The sequence below is a fragment of the Neofelis nebulosa genome, chromosome 8 (assembly GCF_028018385.1).
Source record: "Neofelis nebulosa isolate mNeoNeb1 chromosome 8, mNeoNeb1.pri, whole genome shotgun sequence".
NCBI lineage: Eukaryota > Metazoa > Chordata > Mammalia > Carnivora > Felidae > Neofelis > Neofelis nebulosa.
In genome coordinates this window covers 7,663,933-7,675,120 of record NC_080789.1, presented here as the reverse complement: position 1 = coordinate 7,675,120, position 11,188 = coordinate 7,663,933, and the positions used below count along the sequence as shown (strand labels likewise).

The 11,188-nt window shown below is 51.8% G+C and overlaps 1 protein-coding gene and 2 long non-coding RNA genes across 3 annotated transcripts in view; 1 reads left to right on the top strand and 2 right to left on the bottom strand.

Moving 5' to 3' along the window:
• Positions 1-1,827: 1,827 nt before the first annotated feature.
• On the bottom strand, positions 1,828-2,970 carry LOC131518793 (uncharacterized). The gene is made up of 2 exons (XR_009265283.1): positions 2,291-2,970; positions 1,828-1,989 (listed from the first exon to the last, which is right to left on the bottom strand). It is a non-coding gene; the product is annotated as an uncharacterized LOC131518793 (long non-coding RNA).
• A 230-nt stretch (positions 2,971-3,200) lies between these two features.
• ZC3H7B (zinc finger CCCH-type containing 7B) overlaps positions 3,201-11,188 on the top strand; it is a 61,421-nt gene continuing 53,433 nt past the window's right edge. Inside the window, exon 1 of the mRNA XM_058741197.1 lies at positions 3,201-3,408. The gene's annotated coding sequence lies outside the window, so the exon portion shown is untranslated. The remainder of the gene's footprint in view (positions 3,409-11,188) is intronic.
• On the bottom strand, positions 10,544-10,830 carry LOC131518795 (uncharacterized). The gene is made up of 2 exons (XR_009265285.1): positions 10,718-10,830; positions 10,544-10,666 (listed from the first exon to the last, which is right to left on the bottom strand). It is a non-coding gene; the product is annotated as an uncharacterized LOC131518795 (long non-coding RNA).

Here is an 11,188-nt window from a genome sequence, read left to right as displayed (position 1 = left end):
TTGCACGCAAGCGCTCATTTAATCCTCAGAGTGACCCTATGGGGAAAGTACTCTTATTATCACCAACCTAAGCCTCAAGTTGTACTTCCCTTGCCCCAAGTTAAGATCCCCTGCTGGAGGGCTGGGATCTGGGACTTTCCTGGAGCTGTGGGGACATGGGGTTTCTCTGTAGTCTAGGACCCAGTGTGGGGCCTGGCAATGAACCTTTGTGTTTGTTGAGTGAAGGAATAAACTTTGCACATGGTTGCGGCAAAGGTTGCCATGCACTCAGACTCTCCTCAGTCCTCTCTGGCGGCCAGACCATGGCAGGCCTAAGCTTGGTACAGGAGGTGATCCCTGGAGAAGGGATAAGTGAAAGACATAACTGTCATTTCCTGAAAGGTGAGACCATGAGTGTCTGACTCTCCTTCTCTAGCAACCCTCTCCGGTGATTGGTCCTCAGATGTTATAAAGGATGCATCCAGACTTAAATTGTCTCCATCATGGCGCAGTGGTCAGGCTTTCTAGGGAGACAGGCCAGGGACTAAATTCTGTTTCTGCCTCTTTCTTAGCTGTGTGACCTCAACCAAATCACTTAACTGCTCTGTGTGTTTTTTCACCTCAAAATAGGTAAAAACAGTCCCCACCTGATAGGGTTTTGCAGGGGGGGGGGGGAGGGGATAAGAGAATCAACATGTACAAAGTACTTGGCCCACAGTAAGTAAGCCGTGGTCTACTGCTACTTAGGCTTTAATGTGAGGACGCAGAGCATTTGCTGCCCCATAATTTTGGGGCTTCCCAGAAAACAGCCTGCTGGTGCCAGCCTCGAGAGTTTTCTTTCAAAAACACCACCACATAGGGTTGACATGTTGTAAAGGCCATTTACCATCTCAGGCGGCTTAGTTTAGTTGATCTCCAATTGAAAGGGGGAGCTGATGTCCAGCTGAATCCCCTTTAAATGACGGACAGTCTTTTAAGAATGTTATTGTCCTGGCAGATTGGGATGGTGGAATTATATCATTTACCAGCTAGTTCATTTGAGGCAAGGTGTGGTGGTCCAACTGGCCTCAGCATTCTCCTCCGTAACATGGGAGTGATAAAAAATAGTGGTGTCTAATGTCATCAACTGTCAAGAGTGTTTCACTGTAAGTTGTAAAGGGGTTATGTTTATTAGGTGTTCTTATCCTTATTTTTAAATTTTTAAAAAAGTTTATTTATTTGCTTTGAGAGAGAGAGAGCAGAAGCTTGAGCAGGAGGAGTAAAGAGAGGGGGAGAGAAAGAATCCCAAGGAGGCTCTGAGTTGTCAGTACAGAGCCCGACGCGGGGCTTGAACCCACGAACCGTGAGATCATGACCTGAGCCAAAGTTGGACGCTTAACTGAGCCAGCCGGGCAACCCTGTTCTTGTCCTTATTTTACAAATGAGAAAACTGAAGCTGTGAGACTGTCTAGGGTCCCCCAGCTAGCAAGTGGTGGGAGCTGGGACTCTGACCCACCTTGGCCTTCCTAATGCCAACATACCACCCCACCTCCCTAAATTGCCAGGCTATACATGTGGCTGCCTTCAACCCATCATCTTGGGGACACCTAGGTGGCTCAGGTCGTGATCTCACGGTTCGTGGGTTCAAGCCCTGTGTCGGGCTCTGTGCTGACAGCTCAGAGCCTGGAGCCTGCTTCAGATTCTGTGTCTCCCTCTCTCTCTTCCCCTCCCACACTCACACTCTGTCTCTGTCTCCCTCAAAAATAAATAAACCTTAAAAAATTAAAACAAAAGCAAATATGTGGTTTCTGTAAAAAAAAAAAAAGTTTCATTTTAAACGAACCCCACTCTGAAGGTCTCTGGACACTGTTTTCATTTTTTAAAATTACATTTATTTGTTTAATTTACGTCCAAGTTAGCATATAGTGCAACAATGGTTTCAGGAGTATCTCAGCTTTTCATTTCTGAATAAAAAATCCCCATCCTCTTCATGCCAGAAGCTACCTTTTATGTTCTTTAATCTTAGAGTATCTAAGAGACAGAAAGCACACACAGAAAAAAGAGTCTGAGAAATTTCGGATGGTGCAGGTGCATCCCCCACCCACCCCCCCACCCCCCCTTTCAAGGCTTCCTTAAGGCAAATAGTAGAAATCGTAGGAGTATGTGTAGAACACACAGGCTCTGGAGTCAGAACTGCCACCTTGGACGGGTCACTCTCCCAGCCTTAGTTTTCCATCTGTAAAATGGGCATGCCAAAACCAACCTTCCAGGATCATTATGAGAATGAAGTAAATAGACACAGCCCCAGGTTCTTGTCCCACCTAGCCCTTACCACAGTGTGTTTAAATGTTTAAAATTTGTTCCACCGCTGTATCCCAGCTTCTAAGATGTGTCTGGTACAAATGTTTGGGGAAAAGATAACATTTATAAAAGTCCACCAGGCTCACAGCTGATCTTCAATAAATTAAATGCACACATACACACGTGTATATACACACACATAGTATATATATACATACATACATACACATACGTATACATATGTGTAAATATACGTGCATATATATGTGTGCACAAAATTAAGAGGTGGAAAGAAGGAAATCTCTCACAGAGATGTGGGAGTCCTCCGGAATCAATGGAACAGGTAGTAATAGCGTGGATGACATTGTATTGGGATCAGAGGCTCTGGGTTCAAATCCAGTCTGGTCCTGACCAGCTCTGAGGCAGTACCAAGCGTGCAAGAAATACAGCCAGTCTCTCTGGTTAATCTCCCTTCACCTATTGGATCTTCCAAGCAGCCTCAAATGCTTTCTGGAAAGATCTCACACATAAAACACCAGCCGATTGAGGGTCTGATTCCTCTCTGAGCCTCCAGTCGTCATCCGTGAAAAGGGCACAAGCAGCTAAGGTTTGGGGGAGCCTGCAGTGAAAGCACCTGGCAACCCGGGGGGCCTTTTACACCCAGGGGGAAGGGCCGTGGCGCGGAGTCTGACCAGCATCAGTCCAGAAATGCAGACTTGCCCAACGAAAAAGCCCTGAAAGGGCAGGCCACGTTTAAAGAAAATAAAGGTGGATTCCAGGCATGAGCTTACCACGGGGCAGGGGGACTTCCCCGCCCCCAGGTGCGCCGCCCGCGCCGCCCACCCCGGGCGCCAGGCGAGGGAAGCCGCGCTCTAGGACCCGAGGAGGAAGAGCTGCGGGGAGACGGTGCCTCCAGCGGGTGCTGCCGCGAGCGGCCGGCCGAAGGGGCTGGAAATGAAAGTAAAGCGCTCCGGAGCCACATGGACTGAGCTGCCGGGGCGGCGGCGCCGGGAGCAGGATGCGGCCGCCCGTAATTAAATAGCATTTACTCTTATTATTACTAATAATAATAACGTAATCATACCTCTAGTCATAGCATACCATTTATCGGGCTCGGCGCAGGCCCGCGGGGAGCGCAGCCCGGCCGAGGTGAGTGCTGCGCGGGGCCCGAGCCCGGAGGGGCAGAGGCCGGGGCCCGACCGCGTCCCGGCGGCCGGCGGCGGGAGGGCTCGAGGGCGCCCGGGGGCCGGGCCGGGCCGGGCGGAGGCGCGGGGGATCCGGGCCAGGCCGGAGCCGCGCGGGGCCACCTGGAAAGTGCATTTTGCAGAAATAAAGCAAGAGCCGCCAAATCCTCATTTCCTCCTTTTTGGGGCTTCCCCTCCCCTTCCCCGTGCCTTGCCCCAAAGTTTCAAAGTTGTGCGGCCGGGGGCACCTGCCGCTGGGTGATTTGGCTGTCCCTGCAGCTCCCGGAGGGGGGGGGGGGGTGCTTTGGAATTTTGTGTCGTGGGGGGCTCCCGCCCCGGCGCCCGGAGCTTTGGGGTGCGCGGATGCTTTGCCGGCCCCCGCGAAGGGGGCCGAGGAGGCTGGCAGGGGCGTCTCTGGCAGCGCGCCCCTTCCTTTTGTGTGCGCAGCGCCAAGAGTTGGAGGGACCGCAGCAAGGGCCGTGGACCGCGGCCGCCGACGGGTCGCCTCTGCCGGCTGCCGCGGCCACGCGAGCCCGGGGATCCGGGGCCTGCGGCCCGGCCCAGGGGGAGGGGGTGGCAGGAAAGGGGGGCGCGGTCTGGGTAGGGGGGAATTTCCGGTCGCAGGATTCATCTCTGGGCTCGAAGGAGTGATCCGGCCCGGCCGCCGGGCGGGGAGTGCGCGGGGATTGCGGGGTGGGGGTGGGGGACGCAGCTCCAGCACCTGGGGGGCGCCCCGCGGGGATGGGCGCCCCGGAGCCGCGGACCCCGGTCTCGGACCCTCCTCCCACTCTCAGAGGGCCTCAGGAACCCCTTCGGGCCAGCTCCCTCCTACCCTCCCCCCCCCCCCCCCCCCTTTCCCCTTAAAATCTGTCTGGCTCGGATGTTTATAAGATGTCTGGTTTGGGGGTCTTTCACACAGACAAAGCAGTTTTCCCAGGAAGAAAAAAAAATCGTAGGAACGATTTACTCTGACCCCGATGGCTGGGGTGCCAACAGGGCATCAACGGGGAAGAGAAGGGGCTGGGGGCCGGAAAGGGGGGCTGGGGAGTCTGGGGTAGAAAAGCCTATTGGGCCTGGAGTGGGGGCCTGGGGGCCCACAGCAGCTTTGTTAGGGATTTCATGTCTCTTAGGTTGCACACACAGACTTTGGTGCCTAGGTACCAGACTTTGAACCCCAACTTCTTACCATTTTCCTCAGCGTCTGCAATTCATCCAGCCCCATGAAAATAGCAGAATGCAGATCCTTGGCTTTTCATACAAACACGATAATTATAGTACATTTAGCAACTGTTTAACCCAAAATTCCGGCAGAATCTTTCCGTCTACTACCAAGACTACTACAACCCCTCTCCCCACATACAACCAACCATACCCGCCAAGGTCTTCTTTCCCCCTTTTGACATCCCATAGAAATTAGACTGCATACAAGTGATGCATGGCCAAAATGCTATTGGAACAGGTTTGAGGCATGGGGTACCTTAAGCTGGGAAGGAGAAACCTATGCTCAGGAGGGATGAGATCTGAGCATGGGGAGAGATTTTTGTTGGTCCTTGAGCTGGGATGAGGTTTGTGTTCTGTGGATGCTGTGAATTACACACTGTTGGCTTTTTGTTTGCGATGGACAGTTAAGAATGTGGGTGTGGGTGGATTATTTGGGACTAAGAAGCTCTGTGGGATGAGCTAGTCTCTAGGTATAAGAAAGTTAAGGCGTCAGTAGGTTTGGCTTGGAGAATCTGAAAATAAGAATCCCTTAAATAGCACTTTTTGGTTTATAACAAAAGGGCTTTCACATATGCTGGCTCATCTGTCCTCCATAGCAACCACATCAGGTGGGCATTTTTCAATCCTCATTTTCCAGGTGGGAAACCTGAGGCTTATAGAATCAAAGGTCTCTCTGTCACATAGCAGAGCTAGGATTCCCACTTAGTTGTCTGGCTCCAAATCTTCAGTCTTTCCCAGAGTCCTGGGCCACCGTAACAAGTTAGTTTTCAAATGTCTCCTGTGAGCATGGTGAGGTGCTAAAGGGCAGGCTTGGGGTTGAGTTTGTCACTGAGAGCCTGACCGGAACCCACGATAGGACCAGGAAATGCTCTAATACCAGAGTCAATGCAGTGGGAGTGAACAGGAGAGAGAGCTCTCAGGGTAACCTGGAAAAGTTAGGAGAGGCTTCCTCCAGGAAGTGGATCTTGAGCTTGAAAGAATGGGGAGGCTTGGCTGGGGGACAGAAGAGGAAGGAATTCCTGAGCTCACCATGGTTGCTTCTGTGCTGGGAGGTTGACGTACATTCTCTCTGATTCTTACAGTGGTACCATGAGGAGTGGGCATTCTTCTTTTTTTTTTTTTTAAGTTTATTTATTTATTTTGGGAGAGAGAGAGAGAGAGAGAGAGAGAGAGAGAGAGAGAGAGAATCCCAAGCAGGCTCCACACTGTCAGCACAGAACCTCATGGGGGCTCAAACTCACAAACCATGAGATCATGACTCGAACTGAAGAGGGGTGGGCATTATTATCTCCATTTCACAGATGAAGAAACTGAAGAACACAGGATTAATGCGGCTGGCTCGATGTCACCCAGTTGGATTTGAACCCAGGCCTTTGTGACTGTTGAGTGTGCTACGTTGGAATCGATGTCACAATTGGGCCACCTCCATTTCGAATATGTAGAGACCAGGATAGTGTGACTGGGCAGATGCAGTGGGGATGGGGGCTTAAGCCCAAAGACCAGCAGGCTCTCCAAAAGGCCAGGGAGTTGTACTGAACTACCGTATGTCCCAGGGCCTGGTCCTGTGAAAGTATTTAGGAGATTTCTGGGGCGCTTGGGTAGCTCAGTCGGTTAAGCATCCGACTCTTGGTTTTGGCTCAGGTCATAGTCTTGCAGTTTGTGGGATCAAGCCCTGCATTGGACTCCACACAGTCAGCAGAGAGCCTGCTTGGATTCTCTCTTTCCCTCTCTTCCTCTTCCTGCTTGTACTGTTTCTCTCTCTCTCTCTCTCTCTAAATAAACCTAAAAAAGAAAGAAAGTACTTAGGAGATTTCTGGAAGCATGCCTCGAGAAGGCAGGATGAATGGTGGTGAAGGAGGTCTGGGCCCTGAGTGTGGAATCTGAGTCCATTTCCCTAAGGCCTATGGGTGTCTGGCTTGACACCTTGAAGTAGCTTGTAGATTGGAAAGGACGAAGATATGGTTGATTAACCCGAGCTTCCCAAGAGCAGAACTGGGTCTGATTCACCCCCTGTGCCCCAGGCTCAAGTGGAGGTGCCAGGAGGACGCTTTCGGCCAGTGTGTTGTCATGTTGAATTATACCCCAAGTGTAGAGGAGGGAGGTTTATTTTGCCCCAGGGTGGAGGGTCTTTGTAGAAGTGCCATTCGAACATTTGAGAGATGGGTTCAGAAAGGCCAGAGAAGGCTTTCTGAGAAGAGGCACTGAGTCGGGCAAAGGCAGCGTAAACAGCGGGGCAGGTCACCTGGTGCGGCCACCATGTGGGTGGCAGGCATGAGATCAAGTTCAAGTCAGGCTCTACCGCTGTGGTCCCTTGGGCTCTCTGGGCCTAAATTTCCCTTTCTGAAAGCAAGCCTTGAGGTTTGATAGTGTGTGTGATGGTAAGCTGTGGGAGATGCCCAGTGCCTGAACTGGAAGTGGAGGGGTTTTTAAGTTTGTCATCACTTAGCCATTAACCAATCCAGCAATTACTGATAGTCAAGCCCTGTTGTGAGTGTTTTTTTCCTAGATGAGCTTACTTAATCTTTGTAACAGCCCTGAAGGTAGGCACTGTGATTGTCCCCATTTTGCAGATGAAGAAACTGTCAAGGGAGGTTAAGCGGCAGAACTGGAGAGCAGACCCGGACGACCAGGCAGCCTGGCTCTTGACTTGGCCCAGCGTGGGACGAGGGGTGGCTGGGAGAGGCGGGGCAGGGAGGGGAGAGCGACAGGGCCCCCCCCCCCCCCCCCCCCCCCCCGCAGTGGTAACTTCAGGTGGAAGAGGAGGAGGTGTCCTCTGAGGGGGTCCTACTGCAACCCGAAGCCGGAGCCTTGGCCCAGGCTGATGAAGTGACTGCTACGTGTCTGCTCCCAGGAGCCTCCACAGAAGCCAGCTCCTTTCATCACATTTAATGGCCCATAGAAAACGGGCTCGGTTTCCTCTTCTCTGTCATCACCAGCTCCGGGGCTCCTTCCCGTCTTATTTATTTCCCTAGGAAGTCTGTTCCCCTGCGAGTACCCTGATGGCTTCTGCAGGTGTACGAGCACTGTGTCTGCGTCAGGCTGTGGGGACCACTGCTGCGTTCCAGAACCCAGCTGTAGCCGACTTCAGTTCGGCCGCACATCCCAAGCCCCGGATCCGAGGTTGACAACGCAGGCTTGACGGCAGCATCGGCAGTAGTGACGCCAGCCACCGCGTATTTAAGGCTGCTGTGTGTGGCCTGGCGCTCTCTGGGCCTTCTCTTATTGACTCTGCTTGACAGCTCTTGGAGGCAGGAACACGTATTAGCAGCCCCATCTTGCAGATGAGGAGATTGATGTTCCGGGATCACATGGCTGTGGTAGAGCAGGGAGTCGGCGGGGAGGGGTCAGACGGAGCCAGGCATATGACACCCCTGAGCCCGAGGTCTTTGCTGCTATGCAGGAGAAGTGCCTTCAAGTTATTTTGTTAGTTAGTTAGTAGTCTGTACACCCAACGTGGGGCTTGAACTCATGATCTCAAGATCAAGGGTCGCATGCTCTGCTGACTGAGCCAGGCAGGCACCCCTCAAGTTATTTTAGTCTCCATGAAGGTCTTTTCTTATCCTTCTGGAAATCCCAATTATCTGTTGTTTGTATTGTGCTTTTGGCCATATTCTCATTAATCCTCTTGATGCCCCTTTACGGTAAGAAGTCCCTCTTTTGCAGAAGAAAATCGAGGGGTCCAGCCTCCAGCTCTTGCTACCCTGTCCCTGCTATGACTTTGGAAAGGGGACAGGGTGTCACATTCCCTTGGACCGAGAGCCACGTCTTCCTAAGTGCTGGGGCCGGCCAGCGAGCATCCACTGAGCACTTCCTGTGAAGGCTGCAGGGGGAAGTTGAGGCTGTGACCCTTCTGGGGTTAACAGAGGTCCATCTGTGCTCTTGTTCTCTGGCGCATTCCATGTCATGCCCTGTCCCCCTGCAGCCAGAAGAACTTAGGGCAGGGAGTCCAAAGTCCTGAGTTTCACTCCCAGCTGCAGCACATACTAGCTGCATGTTCAGGGGCACAATCATATCACTCTTGGCCTCAGTTTCTTGTTCTGTGAAATGGCCTCACTGATTCAGTCCTACCTTCCTTGAGTTTGCTGTGAGGCTCAAATGAAGAGGATTTGAAAACTATAAAGGCCACTGGTGTGACAGCGTGGTTGTGGTGGCCATAACCTCCAGAATGTTCCTGAATCTTCTCCACTGCCTACCTCGATCCAGGCCTGGACCACTGCCGTAGCCTGCTAACTGACCTTCCAGCCTCACCTCTTGTCATCTGTCTTCAGTGCAGCAGCCTAAGTAAGGGATCTTCTCAAGATTTAAGTAGGACCTTGGGGTGCCTGGATGGCTTGGTCGGTTAAGCGTCCGACTTCGGCTCAGGTCATGATCTCACGGTCCGTGAGTTCCAGCCCCGCGTCGGGCTCTGTGCTGACAGCTCAGAGCCTGGAGCCTGTTTCGGATTCTGTGTCTCCCTCTCTCTCTGCACCCCCCCCCCGCCCCCCCCCCCCCCCGTTCATGCTCTGTCTCTCTCTGTCTCAAAAATAAATAAACGTTTAAAAAAATAAAAAAATAAAAAAAAAAAAGATTTAGGTGGGACCTTGTCACTCCTCTGCTGAAAACCTCCCAGTAGCTTCCTGACTCAGAACACAGCGCTGGCTCCCCAGTGTGGCTTGCATGCAGCCTTCTAACCAGCCTTACTCTGCCCCTCGAAACTTGCTTCCTGCTTGGCTTGCCCTCACTCCAGCGCTGCAGTCACACTGGACTTCTGTCTTTTCCTTGAACATTCTGAACTTGTTCCCACCTCAGGGCCATTGCCGTTGCCGTACCTTCTGCCGGTGCACACTTACCTACCTTCTGTGTTCCCATGGTGGGCTCCATCTTATTTCTCTTAAATGCCACCTTCCTGAAGGGCCATCCCTCAACTCCCAGCACCGCTACCCCCTGCCCCCCATCACTCCCTGCCACATTTCCTATTTCAGCGTGTTTGTCACTCTCTGTAGCTTTGTCTTGTGCATTTAACATTGCCCTATTTGTCTTCCCACGCCTGGACCACATGCTCCACGAGGTCAGGGACATTATTAACCCTGTTCCCCCAGCATCTGGCATATAAAGGTGTTCTTTGGTTATTTGTTGGATAAATGAATAATAGTAGCAGGGTGGTCCAGATCAGCCCTTGCCAAAAAAGAGTGGCCTAGATAGATAAACTGCAAAGGAATTGGTGTTGACTGATCAAAAAGCGCTTACAGGGTAATTTTGCAAGTTGCCAGCGCTCTCTGACAGTACAGGTTCAGCAGAAACACAAATTTCTCATCTCCTCTTGGACGTGGGGGTTAGGGGCCCACGATATAAACCTGCAAAGCAGCCTTGCAAGTTGGGTATCATTAGCTCCCTCTTCCAAATGACAAAACAGAGGTTCAGAGAGGTGCCCTGAAAGCCAGCTTGGGGCTGTGGCGGACTCCCGGGCTCAGAGTCCTTTGCACTGCCCCAGCCTGCCTCTCTGTCTTCAGACAGTGAAGCGGGCTGAGCAATCCATGGAACACTCTTGGTGCCCAAGTGGTATGACCACAAGGATTCCTGAGCTTCTGTGCACAGGGCCAAGTGACTTCTCAATTGCTCAAAAGAAAAAGCACTCCACAATAGTAAGTGATCACTCTGAGCTATGGGACTCTGGATGATTTCTCCCCGCCCCACCCCCCGTGTATTATATTTGCCCATAATTCCCAAGCCTTTTGCAATAAGCTTGTTTCTTTTCTTTCCTTTCCTTTTCTTTATTTTCTTCCTTCCTTCCACTCTCCCCAGAGCCTGACCATGCTGGTGCCAGCAGTGTGAGAAATATAGAAATGCATCTCTCTTGTTTTTTAAAATTTTTTAAGGTTTATTTATTATTTATTTATTTATTTTTGAGAGAGAGAGAGAGAGACAGAGCACAGTGGGGAGGGGCAGAGAGAGGGGGAGACACAGAATCCGAAGCAAGCTCCAGGCTCCAAGCTGTCAGTGCAGGGCCTGATGCAGGGCTCGAACTCACGAACCGGGAGATCATGACCTGAGCCGAAGTCAGATGCTCAGCTGACTGAGCCACCCAGGTGCCATGAGCTTCTGTTACCTTTCTTTGAAAGAGAAGTTACTTTAAACATCTCATCTTCCCTTGATAGCTGGGAAGTTGTGAAGAAGCTGGAGCCCAGACCTCTGGAGACACAGATGTGGGGTTGAACCCTTCCTGTGCAGTTTGGCCCCCAAGTAGCTGGGAGGGTAAGGCAAGAGAGTAAAAGCCCTTTGTAACTGCTGACTCTTAGTTTGGCTTATGGTGGCGCCGTGGGGGAGGCCTGAGGGAGGTTTCCTGAACTTTGGTTTCTGTTCAAGGTAGTTAAAAGAAAACAAACTGCAAGTTGCTGAGGCCTGTGGGTGGTCCTTTTCTCTCCGTCATTCCTTGACAGGTGGTTTCTGGTGGAGCCTGAGGTGGTACCTACGCTTCTTCTGGCTTTCTTCCTCAGCTGCTGGGTGGCCTTGGGCAAGTCGTGGACTCTCCAACCCTCACCTCTTTT